General features: G+C 34.0%; 1 protein-coding gene across 4 annotated transcripts in view; it reads right to left on the bottom strand.

Moving 5' to 3' along the window:
* The window catches only part of CSTF3 (cleavage stimulation factor subunit 3), a 69,948-nt gene that overhangs the window by 29,991 nt on the left and 19,494 nt on the right, over positions 1-20,463 (bottom strand). The window lies entirely within an intron of this gene.

Below are 20,463 nucleotides of genomic sequence, written 5' to 3'. Positions count from 1 at the left end.
GATTTTGTCCCAATTTATAGGGCATCTGTCAACAATCCTCACTTGACATTTATAGACTCAGCCTATTTCACTTAATGTCTAAACTCTTTGCTCCCAGTAAACACACTTTGTAAACACCAGGCCAAATCATTACTTTTCAAAAATAATCTGCAAACTCTGAATAAGAAAAACAGAGCAGGATATTTCACTTTTTGAGAAGTGAGTAGTTTGTTCTAAAGTATCAAAACATCACTCATCTTCATGGCTCCATTGGTTTTGCTACTCTAGCCCCCCTACAACCCCCCCCATGCGACCTCAACATCGATGTATGACATAGATTTTCTTTCTAAATGGTAAATTAAAGTTGAGAATGAGAAATGTGTACAATCGTTTGAGATCCTCGAGCTACCAGAAATGTCAAGAGAACCAAGTTTATAAGCCACTGATCTCGAAAATGGAATCAGTTCTGTACTGCACAACCGGGGAAGTGCTCAGGTAGGTGTGCTGATTCACTTCTCTTAAAAGCCTAATATCAGTTTATTTCTTTCACATCCATTTATAGTCTTCTCGAGCCTGCTACCTTAATTTTTAGCTTTTATGAATTGTTCACTTAACAAAATAAAAATGCTTCCAGGCAAACTTAAAATATTATTCAATACTATAATTTCTCTAAGATTACTACGTGAACTTTATACATTGCCTTAGAAAGTATCTCACTCTACTCTCATTTTGCTGAGTTAATCTCCCATTAGTATAGTCACACAACTTTTTAACATGTAGTGAAAATTTTTAGAGTAGAAAACCATTTACAATTCTTTCATCTTTCACAATACTTCTCACTGCATATTGAGAATTGCTATTTTTAAAAAATTAACAATTGAATTATCATTGGGCAAAAGCCTTATTTTAATCACTCCTCTGATCATTCTAGTTTCATAAATCAAGATAATTTCTTTCCCATTTTGATAGATTCCTATCAGAATATCAATTTGCTTGCCTAATTTTCAGTGGCATCAACTGGCATCATAAGTTGGTTTTTTTTTTTGCGGTACGCGGGCCTCTCACTGTTGTTGCAGGCTCAGCGGCCATGGCTCACGGGCCTAGCCGCTCCGCGGGATGTGGGATCTTCCCGGACCAGGGCACGAACCCGTGTCTCCTGCATCGGCTGGCGGACTCTCAACCACTGCGCCACCAGGGAAGCCCCATCATAAGTTTTTCTATGCATTTCTTTGTTACTAATTCTGTGTACACTTTAATACTGCTGAATCAACATGTATACTAGATACATAATATCATGGGTAACGCTTCATCTCTAGCTTTTCTTAAAACCACTTTTCAAAAACAGGATTAAACTTCTACAATGAAGTGGATATAAATCCAGTGGATTACATTTCTCTACTTTTTGAGCAACTTGCCTACTCTTCCAGTATTTCCCTATCAACATAGACTTATGAATGATGATTTCCTCATTCTATGAAAATTACAGTACATTCATTCCTGAGACTAAAATATTATGTTTTTTTCAATGCTGCTTTTCAAATACTCTTTAGTTCAGAAATTACAATCACATTCTGTAACTCTGCCTTTGATGCCCTTTTAATTTTATCCAAGAAGTTAAAACCTACACCTGTATTTTATGATCCAATTCCAGTTTTCTCAATCTTCTAAACATAGTTTATTTCTATTTTGTTAATGAAATAACCTAATTTCAGGTTCCCTTTAAAAAATATTAAATAATCTCCTAATCATCTTTCTCACCAAAATTGTACATTTATTTAATCTTTTTTCTCCCTACTCTTGTGCAAACTATACATTGGCCATTTTTACTGAAATTCTGAAGCAATTAAAAAATATCATGACCTGAAATTTTTGAAAGATGATGTCAGCAACCTTTGATAGTGAAATAATCAAGTCTAAAGGATAAATGTAAAGAAGTTATAAATGTGTAAAGATATTTAAGTAAAATTGTATTTATGTTAGTTTCTCATAAAGCAAAAACTGGAAACTATATGAATGCACAACAATAAAGGCCTGGTTAAAAAGCATATATCTAGGGCTTCCCTGGTGGTGCAGTGGTTAAGAATCCGCCTGCCAGTGCAGGCGACATGGGTTAAATCCCTGGTCCGGTTAGATCCCACATGCTGCGGAGCAGCTAAGCCTGTGCGCCACAACTACTGAGCCTGTGCTCTAGAGCCGGCGTGCCACAACTACTGAAGCCCACGTGCCTAGAGCCCGTGCTCCGCAACAAGGGAAGCCACCGCAAGGAGAAGCCCGCGCACCGCAACGAAGAGTAGCCCCCGCTCGCCGCAACTAGAGAAAGCCCAGGCACAGCAACGAAGACCAAGCACAGCCAAAAAAAAAAAAAAATTATTTAAAAAACAAAGCATATATCTAAAATGAACTACTTTGGCATATTTAAAAGTGATTTTGTATAATAAACAACACAAAATATGCTATCATGTAAAAAACTTAAGTTACAAAAAAGTTTAAAGATTTTATAGATAGCTACATCTAGAAAGGCTAAGTGGTGAAAGTGGGAATACGGATGTTTCTTCTCTTTATGCTTACATTTTTCTAATTTTTCTGCAATAAACATATATTACTCTTTCAAATAATATTTTCCTTTATCAGTGCAAATGTAAAAATGTAAAACGTGTAAGTTTTATAGAAAGCTCATTATAAGTTCTGTAATTCTTGTTAAAACATTAACTATAAAAACCTCACTTCAGTAAAAAGATTTAAAAAGAATGCTAAGAATTATACTGTCATACAATTCACAATGAAATAACAATGGATAGGGACTGATTAAAACTCTAATATGTACTTTGAAAACAGATTTCACATGGTTTAGATAATTCCATGCAAACATCCAAATCAATTTTATTTTTCATTAATTCTTTTGAATGAAAACATGGTTTTCATTTCCCATGTAACACTGCTTTAAATACCTACTTAAAAGATGAGAAGTTGGAATTTTGAAAGTGGAGGTTTAAATAGGTAGACATAGCTAACAAATTATCTTCATGAAAAGCAAAGAAAAAATTCAGGTAAAAATTATTAAACTCCAGAAGAATCAGTAAGACTGAGACATGAATCTTCTTCCTCTATGGTAGACATGCTCCAAAACTGAAACTTTGGCTCTATTTTAATGGGTTAAGTCCTACTTTGAAATGTTAAGTACTACCTCCAGAATGTTTATTAAATAATCTAATAGATACTTAAATTTTAAAACTTTTTCCCTAACTTTGTAAGTTCCTAAGTACATTTATTTAAAGGCTTATCAAGAAAGCATGCACTATGTTCTCTGGAATTTGTTTTATATAGTTTGAAATGTTTGGTTTATATTTCACTTTTTATCTCCTCCAGACATATGTTTGTGATGACATTTTCCAAAGTGGTATCACCTAAAGTAAAGAATTAAGTCCAAATTCTATATAGAACACTGCCATTAAGGTTTCAGTAGACAAGATTGCAATAAAGATTATATTGGAATTCCCTCCTTGTGCTGTGACAGAAATGCAAAGAAAGTTGAAGGGGAAAAAAACCTGAAGAGCAAGCTCTGGATCAAGATGCTGTTACTTTAGCTGGTAAATGAAGTCTGGAGGAAGGCTCCTATAATCTAGTAAACACATGCCCATTCTTAATAATGGATCCTAATATACAGGTCTGATTTTGTCCAGGCTTTGTGTAACAGGTTAGTGGGGATGTCAGATTATTGAAAGCTGTGACATGTAAAAAATAACAGGAAAATAAAAAATTTCCTAATACTGCTTCTCAAAGAAGTCGAACTCCTAACAGCCCTTTCCCAATCACTCCCTAAACCTAAAGGAAGACAGGACAGGGACAAGACCATTGCTCTATCCTCCTTCCCACATTCCCTCATCATCTCACAATATGCACACAATACTCTAAGGATGGACTTTCAAATTGCTACAGTTGAGATACATTGCTGGATAGGAGGGCATGCATGTTCGAAAACCAGATTTTATGAAGTATTTACCTGACCATTGAGAAAACTAGTTTAAAAATATTTAATGTTAAATAAGTAGTACAAATATAATCCTTACACATAAGACTCACTTCAAAGGGAGCTCTCTATCATTCTTGAAAGATGGCTTCATGATTTTGATGCCTACTATTTTCAGTGACACTGAATAGCTCAAGAAAATCTGTACTGTGAATCAAGATTTTCCTTCAAAAATATAGGCAAATCAACTTAAGGGAAAAAATACATAACTAGCAACAGAAATATACACTTATAAAATCTACTTAAAACTATTATTATTACATATGGGTATTCAAGTCTCCTCATATATTTCTAATGCTGAGTTGCAAGAATATAAAAAGTTCAAGACATGTATGAGAAAAATAATTTGCAAACGTAATACTTAAGTGGGAAATTATAGAGTTGATCAACTATATGAAAATCTAAGCACAAAACATTTGAAAGAAAATTATTTAAAGCAACTCATGAACACCAAAGTAACAAATGAAAGTATTGGTCTTTCACCTCAGAGAGCATATTTATCATTCCTTCCAGTCTGATACTGAGAAAAACAACATAAACAATAAAGATAACATACTATTTAAATGCTATATTAAAATTACCTGAACTTATAAATAGCAAATCATGCTAAAGTTAAGTTTCCCTTAAGTCCCCTAATGTATAATGTTCCTGCAAATAAGAAAAAACAAAACAGAAAAATGGAATAAGGAGATCAAGTCTCAGAAAAAGAAATCTAAAGGGACTTTAAATGTATAAAAACAGGTTCAATCTCATACATAAGAGAAATGTAAATCACAACCATACTGATATTATAATTGTTTACCTATGAATACTGGCAAAAATTTTAAAGTATAATAATATATTGAATTAACAAGTTGTGAGGAAGTGTACTTTCAATATCAAGGATTATTAATGGGATTTCAAATTATTACAACCTCTGTGGAAGGCAATTTGGTTAAAAAAAATCCCTCATACTCTTTGATCCAGCAATTCCTCATCTAGGAATAACCTAGATATATTTACAGATGGAAATGACATGTACACATATATTCAATGCAGTAATGTTTGTAATAAAACAAGTTTGGGAGGAACCTAAATGTCCTTCAGCAGAAGACAGATTAAACAAAATAAGGAATAAGTACTTGTGTAAAAAAAAATACACACTCTCTAAAATTTACTTTGTTAAGCAAAAAAGAAAAACAGCAAGGTATAAAACAAAACCTAAGAGGCAATTGTTCATGTAAAAGGAGAGGAAAAAAATAAGCTGAACATTTTCCACTGGGGAGGGGAATTGGGTGACTCAAGGATGGATAGATGAAAAACTTTTCCCTGTAGGTCCCTTTCATATCTTGGGTTTTGAACCATATTTTAAAATATACAAATATGTATTTTAAAACTCTTTAGATAATATATAACCTTTTGGGGCTTCTCTCATGTTTAAACATATTTCTGTATTTAACCATCAATTCTTAAAAAAAATCCAAATACTTTAAAAATGTATACAAGTAATAGAACATGTATTATGCATACAGATATTAAGATGTATAATATTGTTAAACTATTTAATTCACAGTATTTTTTAAGGCAAAGGATTTTTGCAACATCTAAATACCTAGTAGAGTTTAAGCATTTGCGAGAGAAACAGTCAACCATAACACAAACTGATAAAACAAAGTACAGAAGTACTACCATAAAATTTTAACTTACTTAGATAATTTTCAAACCTAAAAATGGATGTTAACTAATGGAACAAGACATTGATGTCACTCAAGATTACTTAAAGTGTTTTATAAAGTATTTATAACATTTAATAATAAGATTATTAAAGTAATATAGATGGGTAAAAATCTGAAAGTCAACATTTACTTTAACAAACTGTTGCATGCTGGGAAGACTGGACAGCTACATGTAAAAGAATGAAATTAGAACACTCCCTAACACCATACACAAAAATAAACTCAAAATGGATTAGAGACCTAAATGTAAGACCGGACACTATAAAACTCTTAGAGGAAAACATAGGAAGAACACTCTTTGACATAAATCACAGCAAGATCTTTTTTGATCCACCTCCTACAGTAATGGAAATAAAAACAAAAATAAACAAATGGGACCTAATGAAACTTCAAAGCTTTTGCACAGCAAAGGAAACCATAAACAAGACGAAAAGACAACCCTCAGAATGGGAGAAAATATTTGGAAACGAATCAATGGACAAAGGATTAATTTCCAAAATACATGAACAGCTCATGCAGCTCAATATTAAAAAAACAAACAACCCAATCCAAAAATGGGCAGAAGACCTAAATAGACATTTCTCCAAAGAAGACATACAGATGGCCAAACAGCACATGAAAAGCTGCTCAACATCACTAATTATTAGAGAAATGCAAATCAAAACTGCAATGAGGTATCACCTCACACCAATTAGAATAGGCATGATCAGAAAATCTACAAACAACAAATGCTGGAGAAGGTGTGGAGAAAACGGAACATTCTTGCACTGTTGGTGGTAATGTAAATTGATACAGCCACTATGGAGAACAGTATGGAGGGTCCTTAAAAAACTAAAAATAGAATTACCATATGACCCAGCAATCCCACTACTGGGTATATACCCTGAGAAAACCATAATTCAAAAAGACACATGCACCCCAGTGTTCACTGCAGCACTATTAACAATAGCCAGGTCATGGAAGCAACCTAAATGCCCATCGACAGACGAATGGCTAAAGAAGATGTGGTACATATACACAATGGAATATTACTCAGCCATAAAAAGGAACAAAATTGGGTCATTTGTAGAGACGTGGATGGATCTAGAGACTGTCATACAGAGTGCAGTAAGTCAGAAAGAGAAAAAATATCATATATTAACACATATATGTGGAACCTAGAAAAATGGTACAGATGAACCAGTTTGCAGGGCAGAAATTGAGACACAGATGTAGAGAACAAACGTATGGACACCAAGGGGGAAAATGGCAGGGGGGTGGTGGTGGTGGTGTGATGAATTGGGCGATTGGGATTGACATGTATACACTGATGTGTATAAAACTGCTGACTAATAAGGACCTGCTGTATAAAAAAATAAATTACTTTAAAAATTAAAAAAACAAAAAATCTGTTGCATGCCACAATCTTTATAAACTTCTGGCACTAAACCAATCAAATAAGATTTACCAATTTATAAATTAAAATAAAAATAAAATTCATAATCATTTTCCTCAAAAAAACCAAGGTAAAAATATAACATGAATTACAATTCTAACAAAAGTCCTTTCATCTATGAGAACTTTCATTGGAAAAGAATGACTTTGGAGGGAGAATCTTATTAAGAAAAATATTGAGTAATCCAGTGGATACTACCGAAACAAGAATATTCTTTATATACGTATATATTTCTTTTACTTTGAGGAAGTTATATACTATAATGGGAAATGTCAAAAAATACATATGTTGCCTCTTGCCTTCTGAGATGGCCCACACTCTGCCTGTGGAGTGTGTTTCTCTAAATAAACCCACTTTTTACCTATCAAAAAAAATACATATTTAACTTTGACAATGTTATTTTATTGACCTCACCTATAATGTCTTTCTTCACCCCCATAAGGATTTTTCTCCTGCGTATAGAACTTTTGACAGGTTTAAGTAAACTGAGGAGGCAATTCCATTGTCTTCTGGCTTCTACTGTTGCTCTTGGGAAGCTGTCAACCTAACTGCCATTCGTTTGAAGGCCATTTGTCCTTTTGTTTCCAGCTGCTTCTGAAATGGGTTTGGTTTTCATTGTTTTTCTGTAGTTTCATTCTGTGTCTACATGGGAATTTTTCTTTTTTTAATCCTGTTTGGGCTTCATTAAGCATCCTGAATCTGCTGAATTCATTTAATCACCCTAAAAAAATTCTTAGTATTTATCTCTTCAAATTGTGCTTCTGCCCAATCTCTCTCCTCTGCTTCTGGAACTTCAGTTAGACACATTTTCACTCTATCCGTTGTGGCCTTAATCCTTTCATATTTCCTATGTCATTGTTTCTTTAAACTCCAATCTGGATTTCTTCAATTCTCCAATTCTCTCTTCACCTGTGTCTAATCTGTTATTAACCTAATTCTATCTTAATTCTAGTCTTTGAAGTCTTTGCAGACCTGTTTCTGCTGTATCTGTTTTTTTTACATGATTAGTTTTTAACAAGCAAACTCCTTTTCCTTAGAAAAATATTCGTGGATATTCTTCTGTGGCTTAGGATGAAGGTGCATTCCTCCAGAAAAAGTCTGAGAAAGATTATCAGGCACCTAGTAGCATAATACAGGTTGAGGCCACCTTACATGCATGGTTCAAAAATTTTTTTAACCACCCAAGTGATGTTTATTTGGACCACAAATCCATGCAAGTGCCAACTTGTTGAAACATCCCAGGACTTCCCCATTCTGCTCTGCTCAGGACCACACCAACTTTCCTCAGTCTTCTAGGGTTAATAAGGCAGCACAGATTTATTTCTGGTTCACTGTCATCCTGAGTATTACCTACACACAGCTTTAGAGGAAGAGAGTGTCCTGTTGGGCAAGACTTGGGCTTTGACTTTTGCTTCCTGAACTCCTATAAGCATTTGAAATTGAAGCTCAAGTTCTCCCAGTTTGACAAAGGCTCTTAGGGTAAAAACAGTTTAGGAACTCAGCTTATCTCCCAGCATTCCTATTTTTGTTTGTGTGTGTGTTTGTTTTCCAGTTAGGTTTTGGCTTGGTAATTTTTTACTATGCTGTCAGTTCTTCAAGACGTTTTAAAATTCTGCCCAGAAGCCTTTGTTTTCAGTGAGACCATTTATCTGAATAACCAAGCTCACCATATCACCCAAATCTTCTTCAATGTATTTTATTAACATCTGGCTTCAAAAAAATTAGGAAAAAACTCTGTATGCAAACTATCTTGAAAAGCAACGAAAAACTTAAAAATCCAATGTTCTTTGAAACACTAAATTTCAAAGGTTAAAAAAATTACAGGGGCTTCCCTGGTGGTGCAGTTATTGAGAGTCCGCCTGCCAATGCAGGGGACACGGGTTCGTGCCCCGGTCCGGGAGGATTGCACATGCCTAGGAGCGGCTGGGCCCGTGAGCCATGGCTGCTGGGCCTGCGCGTCTGGAGCCTGTGCTCCGCAATGGGAGAGGCCACAACAGTGAGGGGCCCGCGTACCAAAAAAAAAAGGAAAAGAAAATTACAGAATCCAATAAACCAAATATATTTCCTCTAATGTATTGGAGAATTCCCAAGTAAGTGTAATTCAGTTCTCTGAAATACTTTATAAACCAGCAATTTGAGTTTACCCTTAATGTTTGCCATGCCGAAGTAAGTGAAGTTTGGGTGAAAGTTACAAAAACAAAAAGTAAAATGATAAATAACATTTAACACAGAAGTACTGTTTTTAAGGACAAAAGCTGGAGTAATTCACCTTTTATACTTGTTTTTTAAAAAATAAATCTATATAAAGTTTATGGATTAAGTTAAAACAGGAACTTTCTATATTTTTAAATATCTAGATGTCTTAAAGAATTTCCACTCATCAATTGGATGTTGGCATTGTGCACATATACATTAGTCCAAGTGAAAATGGGTGGGTAAGAATTAAAATGTTTATGCTTTACTAGTTTGACAAACAACCTGTGAAATTTGATAAATCAAGTTGTGAAAACTCCTGTTTTTATCTCATACATACACATACAAATATCTCAGAAGTTTTACTTCAATATATACATCTAAATCTTTCTTGTAACCAGTCAGGCATTTATTTTCTATACCAGGTTTTCAAGTTTTATCTGAAAGCATTTCAGAATTACAAACAAGCAATTTTTTTTTAAGGTACTTCAAAATCCTAGGTAAATTAGTAATGCCCTTTTGTAATTCTTTAAAATTGGATAATTCTTTAAAACCTTTCTTTTAGGTCATACATCAAGATAGAATAATTCTAAATGTCAATGATGCTTATTCTAAAATACTTAAATGGCTGAGGGTATTAGACAATTCAAAAGGACAGTTTCTTTGTAGTTTTAGAAAAAGTGTAGAGACATTTTTAAAACCTATGTTAACAGTAAAGATATTGGCCACGTATAATTTGATGAAAAATAATACATTGTTATAAATTGATGTCACACTCTAATTCTTAGAAATTAAAATTCAAGTTGCAAAATAATATGGTAAATTCAGTTTTATTTTCCATTGTGCATTTTTCACCCAACAAATATTTAGAGTGCCACTATGTGCCAAGCATTGTTCTAGATTCCTGAAACATATCAATGTATAAAATATAAACTATAATAAGTAAACTGTTCAGTATACTAGAAGATAAGCACTATAGGTGAAAAAGATAGAGGAAAGGATGAGTTTTGAGGTGTTGGGAATGGGGGTGGCAATTTAAAATATGGGCAAGAGCAAATCTCACTGAGAAGATAACACTTTTACAAAAATTTGAAGAAAGCAAGGGATTTTGCCAAGCAGCTATCTGGATAAGTATCTTTAGAGCAGATAAAATAGCTAATGTAAAGAAAAGCCTTGAGGTGGGAATGTGTCTAGAATATTTAAGGAGGCCAGAGTGACTGAAGAAGAGACTTTATTTACTATGTGAATTATCTATCACGCAGCTATCAAGCACAAAATTTTATACTTAAGTGGGTATCCTAGTATTCACTCTGTACACTTATTTTCTAATAATTTTTCAACCTATCTGAATTTATGACTAAGAAACAACTGATTCTTAAACATATAAAAATGTTACTTTACAGATATAAATTCATTAAAAATGTATCATTAAAAAAAACCTATATTCAATTTCTACTTGAAATAGGACCCTGGTTATTGTTTTTGAAGATTCCAATCAAGAGCCAGAACTCACTAATTCAGTGATCAAAGTTCCATTATAATTTCTCAACTACTTACTGCTATAAAAACATTGTTTCATATAATACCAATGTCTTTCTAAAATATACAATATTATCATTATTACACCAATACAATTCTTATTAATACTTCCCTCCTCATATTAATTTAACATACTGCCATAGATAGGCAATCTACCCTAACAGATTTTTGGACTTCACGAAACTTTGAAAATTTAGAGAATGAAATTTACAAACTTTTTCATCAAAAAGAGAAGTTTGAAACCCAGTTCTTGTGCTTTCACTAAATTTTAGTCAGTCTTTAAGCATTCCCAAAATATTCACAAGACATCAGAACATGAGTTTCAGGTTTTATTCAAAACCAAGTTTCAATCCTCAATACTATAATCAATAAAAGTGTAAGTGGTATTTAAAAAGTTTTGTCCCTTTGGTGTAACTGTCCCTTTTAGTACACACTTGCATATTAACTTATGTATTTAACCAAATAAAAGGATAGTGTCCTATATATTTCTTCATTAATAAAATTCATGTAACAGATGAGCAATCTTTTGTGTGTGCAGAAGTCAATCTGGGAACTATGTTATTGGATAAACTAGACATACTGACAATGTGGTATCCTGGGACTGGCATTTAGTAAAAACAGATTTTATTCATGGAAAAAATTTTTCTAGGAACCAACTTTTTCAAAGTGACTACTCAAGTCTAACCTACCAATAAAACATAACTAATTTTCTCCCTTTGAAAAGGCTTTGTTCCTCCTCCAAAATGAATACTCTGGTCAATTAATGTCATTTTCCTCAAACTATATGAAGGCTATTATAGAGAATAAAAGGTTTCATAGCTTCTTAACTCTATTACTTTCTTAAGACTCAAATACAAAGTAAAAATTAGTGAAACCAAGAGAATTTCTAACCAACATGCAACTTTCTTTGAAAATTGTAAAGGAAACCTCCCCTCACTTAACTTCTAAATTTCTGTAGGCATTTGAGTTTTAAAAAAGGCCCACAATTATAAATATCACAACTTACGGTTTTCCTAGAGCAAAATTACATTCACATAATTCTAGCCATTATCAAATTTCAGATGTTCATACTTTTTTTCCAGCTCTATTTTCCTAACAGCTTAGCTGCAATTCTAGATTAACTATTGAGCTAGTGTTTTTGTAATTAAGAAAACTTTCATGAAATAGTCACAAGTCATCTGTTTACAATACTGCGAAGGGCTAGAAGCAAAACTTAGCTTAAAAACTACCAAGCTGTTTCAACTTCTCAGATCATGTTTTTTCTCCCTTTCATTGAGACCTCAGCACTAGTGCTTCTCTTTGCCAGGGATTCTGTGTGTAATTTCATACTTCCATTTAGAAAGTCTTGTTCCTCATAAAAAGGAACGAAATTGTTATTTGTAATGAGGTGGATGGACCTAGAGTCTGTCATACAGAGTGAAGTCAGAAAGAGAAAAACAAATACTATATGCTAATGCAAATATATGGAATCTAAAAAAATGGTACTGAAGAACCTAGTGGCAGGGCAGGAATAAAGATGCAGACATAGAGAATGGACTTGAGGACACGTCGAGGGGCAAGGGTAAGCTGGGACGAAGTGAGAGAGTGGCATGGACATATATACACTACCAAATGTAAAGCAGATAGCTAGTGGGAAGCAGCCGCATAGCACAGGGAGATCAGCTCGGTGCTTTGTGACCACCTAGAGGGGTGGGATAAGGAGTGTGGGAGGGAGACACAAAAGGGAGGAGATATGGGGATATATGTATACGTATAGCTGATTCGCTTTGTTGTACAGCAGAAACACACCATTGTAAAGCACTTATGCTCCAGTAAAGATATGTTAAAAAAAAAAGTCTTGTTCTTCTAGAGGATTTCCCTGACCCACCCTAACATACACTCCCCATGTTTTCTCAATCAGAGCACCTACCACCCAGTATTATAATTGTCTCCTACACCAAACTGTAAATTTGTTCACTAATGTGTCCATAGCATCCAAGTGTCTAGCATGCATTTACTCAGTAGATACTTCAAAGTTAATTCCATCCTCCCCGATATATAAAATGAAAGCAAGAACCTGAAAGAAAGTGTTTTCATGTATGTTTTTACCTGAAGCCACATAAAAATTTATGAAAATATATAGATGGCGTGGGGCCTGAAAATACACCAGATGACTTTTTTCAGAATCCATAAATTCAACAGTCAATTGTGATACAGAAAAACAGTGTAACACTTCAGGCAATTTTATCTGAATATAATCCAGGCAAATATATCAACAGGCATCTGTAAGTCTTCATTCTACCTACTGTTTTGGATACTTTTAAGGACTCCACATGCAAAATTACTTGTCAAAAGGACTTGCTAACAGAATTCTGCATATTTTAATCTGCACAGAATCTCCTAAAAGTTAAAGTACAGCTTATACTTTTCTTCCTATCCAAAAAGTATCATCCTATCCAAAAAGAATAAGCATTACAGAATATATGAAATTTCTAGTTCTTCTATTGTGGGAAACTTAGAACTGCTAAATTATCTTATAAGGTAAGTAATTTAAATTGATATAACATTATAATGGTTTATTTAGAATCAGTTGAACTGTATCAGGAAGATGCATGAAGATATTTCAGTTTTCAGTGACATAGTCTGGGGAGGTACTCAAAAAGTATGTCTTGAATTTCTAAGTCTGATAAACCACAAGGTTCAAATAACTGGAAATGCTGATCTTCAATAAATGTGATTTTCCCATTAACTATAGGAATTAACACCCTCTTTCACTTTTTCTTAAAAAGGAAGCTAGATATTGTGCTCCCTGCCTTTAATCTTTCATTTTTATTTTTTCATGAAGTTTTGCTTCATTAACTTCAAACATTTTAAAGATCTCCGCCCCCCAAAATCACAATAAAGTATAGACTGTCCTATCAGAAAACTTATTTTGCAAGACTTCTATGGAAAGAAAAGTATAGAGATAACCGTTCAGTAAGCAGATTGAAAGGTAACATACTTTACCTAAATTCTAAATTTTGGCCTTGATTTGAGAAAATTCCATCCTAATAAAACTCCTAATTGCTAAATCAGAAACGAAAGGTAAAATTTCTTATTCTCACATTAATGCTGAATGTAAATATTTAGAGCTATAAAAAATACATTCTTAAGGCTTCCCTGGTGGCAGAGTGGTTGAGAGTCCGCCTGCCGATGCAGGGGACGCGGGTTCGTGCCCCGGTCCAGGAGGATCCCACGTGCCGCGGAGCAGCTAGGCCCGTGAGCCATGGCCGCTGAACCTGCGTGTCCGGAGCCTGTGCTCCGCAACAGGAGAGGACACAACAGTGAGAGGCCTGCGTACCGCAAAAAAAAAAAAAAAAAAACTTAGAAATTTCTTAAAGGGTCAGAATTGCTAAGATTTGCCGCTTTTGTGTTCAGAATTCCTTTCTACTATTTGAAATCTGAACCAAGTACATAGTGCAGAAAAGTTTAAAAACCGTGAAGGGTAAAAACAGAATTTTGCAAAGTAGAATTTTAGAACTAAGATTTTATACAAACCCTAAGATGCAGTTATGTGTTAGTTATTGTACTATGCCATCTTCCAAAATATTCATAGCAATTTTATGTGGTTTTGGGCAATTATACATATTTTTTCAAATGTACCCCCAAATCCTAATAGCTGAATAAGAATGCAAGAAACACTTGAGCAAAGAAAAAAGGACTCAGTTATGAACCTACTATTTAGCTATTTCTACAACTGTGTTTTAGGTCCTTTAGGTTGTTAGTACAGTGGTTAGTGAGTAGGAGCCCAGACCTAGGAATTAGATTATCTGAGTATAAAGCCCCCAGCTTTCCTATTTACTTCCCAGTAGCTTAAACTTTAGTATTGTTATCTTAGGAAAGCTATTTAAGAACTCTAGGTCTCAGAAAAGCTGAACATTTGAAAAAAATGGGGTAATACTTACCTACTTCAAAAAGTAAACTGTGATTAGTCAGATATCCCATGTAAAGTACTAAACACAGTGCCCAGAATATATTAAAGGCCTAATTATTTTCAGCTATTACTGTTTAGGCAAGTAATCAGAATAAAGAAAACAATCACTCTCAATAACAACTGAAAATCAACAATGGATTTTTTTTTTTTTTTCGGTACGTGGTCCTCTCCTGTTGTGGAGCACAGGCTCCGGACGCGCAGGCTCACCGGCCATGGCTCACGGGCCCAGCCGCTCCGTGGCATGTGGGATCTTCCCGGACCGGGGCACGAACCCACGTCCCCTGCATCGGCAGGCGGACTCTCAACCACTGCGCCACCAGGGGAGCCCAACAATGGATTTTTTAAATGCACTCTTTATTTCTAAAAATGTATTCTAGAAAATATTTCACCTCCAAAAATATCATCCTCACACACTCTTCTTTTCCTCAAATAACGTGCATATAGAATATTTTTTTCATGAAATTTAGTAGTTTTGTAGATCTACACTTAAAATGTGATATAATTGAAAAACACCTGCTTATTTCTAAGAACAAGTACAATCCTATGCATATTTTGGGTAAGATCCTCAAAACTTTTAACTCACTGCAAATATAGTTAAATTTAGAATAAAATAAGTTGCCTCTTAGTAATAAAAATATAAAAAATTCCCATCCCACTCTCTAGTATCAGGATAGTTATAAAGACAGCTCTTGTCTATAATCGATACTGGGATGTTTCCATTTATGTCATAATTTACAAATTATTGGAAACAACACTTGAATTCACATTAGTTTTCCTACTGGGAAGGGGAAGGAACAAGAGTGAGAAATAATATGAAATCTGTGTTAAATTTAAGTAAAAGGCACCAGCAGAAGGACCATTATAAGAAGTTAAAATACAAGTGATTTCATCCATCAGAGAAATAAGGCATTTTAGAAAGAATATGAGACTGCTGGAAAAATATAAACATGAGCTGGGTATGAAATTATATTAGAACACTGTTCCTTTTCAGTGGGATAATGGTACTGTGGTTATGTAGGACAATATTCTTTGTATAGAGAAAGATAAACATGTATGGCAAAACATAACATTGAATCAAGGAAGAAGGTGTATAGGTATTTACTGTAATACTTATATTATTCTTTTGACTTTTGTTTCAGAATTTTCATAATAAAACATTGGGAAGGCAAAAAAGAAAGAAAAATTAATGGCTTCCCTAAGGTCACATTCATTCAATGGAAGAGCTAAAAGCAGTAAATCCTAGGTCACCAGATTCCAAATTCTGTGTCACTGCTATTCCTCCACACTGTCCTTTGTAGAGTAAAATTTACAAATTCCTTGCAATTCTTTAAATAAATTAACAATTATTTAAACATCCCTTCCACACTAGCAAAAATTATCAGGCCACTGTCTTAGTAATAATGGGGAGAATTCTGACCGTGCCATTGAGACACACAGCGAATAACTACCCCAACTAACTATAAAATATTAAATCACAGACACATATATAAATAAGTTCTTTCAATTTGGAATGTCTGTTCTTTAAGTGTAAATCTCATCAACTATTCTGTGAACTCTGGGAAACTTAAATGCACAACCGAACAGCTTACTTTGGGGAAAATACCACTCCCATGCTTTAAGCACCCTTTAACTGCTGATAGAGAAATTATTTCCTTTAAAGTGTTAACTTTCTAATTTGTACCTCAAACAACTGAGAATTTAAATAAGTACTTGAAAAATATAGCATTTTCAAACACAAACATTTATCCAAATGATCTTTTTCACTCACTTTTTAACCTGTTTTAAAATCAAAGATCTCATGACTTTTAAAACACGTATTAATTCTTACATGAAATAATTTGCCATTTGGTCAACTAAGTAAATCAATATATTTATTTCCCATAGCCTACAATGATTGTTATGAAAATATACAACCAGTTAAGTTTCTGTATGAGTTGGGGAGCAAATTTTTTAATCTTCCCCTTATGATTTGTGAGAGAATTTAAAAGTATTACTGGCAGAATATATGATTTTATATTTGGAAAACTTGCTACAATCATAAAATGCACGAATCTTGTAAATCATCCTCTTTTCTAACTATTAGTAAGCTGTTCAAAAGAAAAAAAAAATGAGGGCAAGGAGAAGCTAGTACCTTACAAGAGTTTTCAAATACAAATAAGCTTGAACTTTAAGTACGTATTTATATTCAACAATAAATACACTGAAAAACCCTAGATAATGTCAGAAAAACATCACTGATTCAGGCAAAAATCATAATAGATTAAAAATTGAGTGGGCAGTTGTTGAGAAACAGGATTTTTACAGAGTCTCAAAATATCTCCCCACTATTTTATTAGTTACAAAAGTAAAAACAGTAACTACACAGTGGAGAAAATGGTCAACACTGACATCATCAATAAGTGGTAAATGAACGTCACGTGTCTCTGAAGAGGACACACAACCATTTGTAGCTTTTCAGCTATACTGTATATAACCTGAATCTAATGAGGAAATATCAAATTTAAGACTGAGAAACTGTTCAACATCCAAGGAGACTGGAGAGGAATGACAACTATATACAATGATCTTGGATTAGATTCTGATTTAAAAGAAAACTGCTCTAAAGGGCATTATTAGATCAATAATTAAAGAAGAAAACAGACTGCAGATTAAAATTCTATTAATGTAAAATTTCCTGGGTTTCATAAGTTTCTTTACATACAAGAATATCTTTGTTATTAGCAAATACACTGATGTCATGATGTATGCAACCCAATCCCCTATGGTTCACGAAAAACAGAACTGATAAAGTTTATGTCAGATGTGAAAAACTGGTCAATCAGGTTAAGTGATGGACATATAATCTGAATCTTTAATCTAAAAGAATGATAATCTAAACAATGAATATGTTTTAAGCATTTTCTCACCTATTAACATTCTAATAGAACCACAAAACCTTAAAAAAAATCACTTATTACACAATAGTTAAAACTGGTAATCAAAGGAAATGGTGGATCAAAGAATTAAAATAAATGTATAGACAATACAGGAAACCAAGTTATTCTGTTGGCAATCTTCCCCAAATACTTTTAAGCTCTTCTATGACAGTCTACACTTTCACCAGCTGTTCTGTTAAGGTAATGTCATTTTTGACATTTAAGTTTTATGAAATTTGGATATTACTTGAGTACTTTTATAAATATCATTGGTGGCAAAATTCTCAGTTATAGCTGGAAAGAGCCAACTCTCTTGAGAATAGACATTAACTAGAAATACTAAAAATACCATTAAAAAATAACATTTCATTTATAAACTATCAAAAGCCACTAAGGGGGCGTCCCTGGCGGCGCAGTGGTTGAGAGTCCGCCTGCCGATGCAGGGGACGTGGGTTCGTGCCCTGGTCCGGGAAGATCCCACATGCCGTGGAGCGGCTGGGCCCCGTGAGCCATGGCCGCTGAGCCTGTGCGTTCGGAGGCTGTGCTCCACGATGGGAGAGGCCACAACAGTGAGAGGCCCGTGTACCGCAAAAAAAAAAGCCACTAAGGAAAAAAAAATTTTTAAATAAAGGGACATGAGTTAAACGCACTCATCTGTGTAATGAAAAATTTAGAAATGAATCGAAACTGAACTACAGGAATAGCTAGAAATAATGAATGGTACTCTGTGACAACAATCCATTTTCACCCCCCAAAAGAATGAGAAAGTCTTTTATATTACAAAGACTCAAGTACTAATTAAATGAATGGATGTTAGCTAATAATCTGAAAATATGAAGATGTGGTATTCATATGTTTAAAAATTCTCAGAAGTAAGGGTAAGAGCTATCAAAAAAAGCTGCGGTAATCATTTTTTTGGGGGCCATGCTGCACGGCATGTGGGATCCTAGTTCCCAGACCAGGGATCGAACCTCCAGGGATCAAACCCGTGCCCCCTGCAGTGGAAGCAGGGAGCTTTAACCATTGGATCCCGCCAGGGAGTTCCTGCAGTAATCCTTTTAAGCCACAGCTTAAGTGGCCCTCTCTTAACACATGAGACTTCCTTACAAGTTGATTCTTAGAATTTGGGACGTAGGTGATTATATTGTGTTTAAAATAAAAAGTTTATGGAGTTAGAAAATCAGGCTTCAAACCCAGGAATAAAATTAAGTTCAAAAAAATAAATAAATAAAACTGACCAAGTTCAATAACGCAACCCTAAACCTGACTGCAGATTTAATAGTTACCACACTGTCAAAAATACTACCAAGCAAATTGTAGATACCTCTAAAGATTACTTCTTGATTGACTATATACTGATTGATAAACCACAACATGGTATAGTCAAAAGAACAATCACTTTATACTCCAGACAAGTATAGGGAGTATTCTGCCAGGTATGAAATATACTCATGGCAATAAGATTCAATTATTGCCCTCTAAAGAAAACCTCAATTACCAAAACTGGCTACCAGAAACACCTAAAAATAACAGATCCCACATGTCCATCCTTTGGAGATTGAGTCAGCAATGCAGGAATAATAATTACAAAGCCTGAATGTTTTAAAAGCTTCCCAGGTGATCCTAAAGTTATGTTATTTGCAAACTTTGGCTCTAAGGGATAACAATCTCTTGACTTATTTTACACATGCATAAAACAGGGGGCTAAGCTAATTCATCTTTCAGCTCTAAATTTGATTTAAACCTAATATCCATTTTGGCTTTAAATATGTAATACATACATAGCCATAGTCAATATAAGACCATTTTATGTTTGTCTTATACTGATGACAATTTCTGTAACGTTTGTCTTATATTGATGACAATTTCTGTAACATTTGTCTTATATTGATGACAATTTCTGTATTCAATTTGAAGAAAAAAAGAGTGCTATTTCATGATGATGGTTTTCTTGAAATTTTTTTAATTCAACAGACTATGGCTATGTATGTATTACATATTTAAAGTCAAAATGGATATTAGGTTTAAGTCAAATTTAGAGCTGAAAGATGAATTAGCTTAGCCCCCTGCTTTATGCATGTGTAAGCCAGTGGGAAGCAGCCGCATAGCACAGGGAGATCAGCTCGGCTTTGTGACTGCCTGGAGGGGTGGGATAGGGAGGTTGGGAGGGAGGGAGACGCAAGAGGGAAGAGATACGGGAACATATGTATATGTATAACTGATTCACTTTGTTATAAAGCAGAAACTAACACACCATTGTAAAGCAATTATACTCCAATAAAGATGTAAAAAATATATATAAGACCATTTCCCTTGTTATTATGTGAGGTAATGGACGCTAACTAAACCCTGTGGTAATCATTTCACAATACATACATATATCAAATCATTATGTTGTACATCTTAAACTTATGCTGCATGTCAATTGTATCTCAATAAACTGAAAGAGAAAAAAAAAAAAGACCGTTTCCCATATACAGGAATCTTTAAAGACTTATAATAATGTTATCTATATATGCTAGAGCTAAAACTTTGTATTTAAAAAAAAAGGTTGGAACTGAACATGTTCTGTAACATGAATAAAAAAGTATTAGGAAGATTAAGAATAGCTTTGGGACTTTATCTTTGGACCTTTTTACATTTCAAAGTAATTATTCCAAAACAACATTTCAGTACTGTCCTTGACATCAGACTCTGTTTTCAGAACT

This window comes from Orcinus orca, chromosome 8, assembly GCF_937001465.1.
Source record: "Orcinus orca chromosome 8, mOrcOrc1.1, whole genome shotgun sequence".
Classification (NCBI taxonomy): domain Eukaryota; kingdom Metazoa; phylum Chordata; class Mammalia; order Artiodactyla; family Delphinidae; genus Orcinus; species Orcinus orca.
This window is presented reverse-complemented; position numbering and strand designations above follow the sequence as displayed.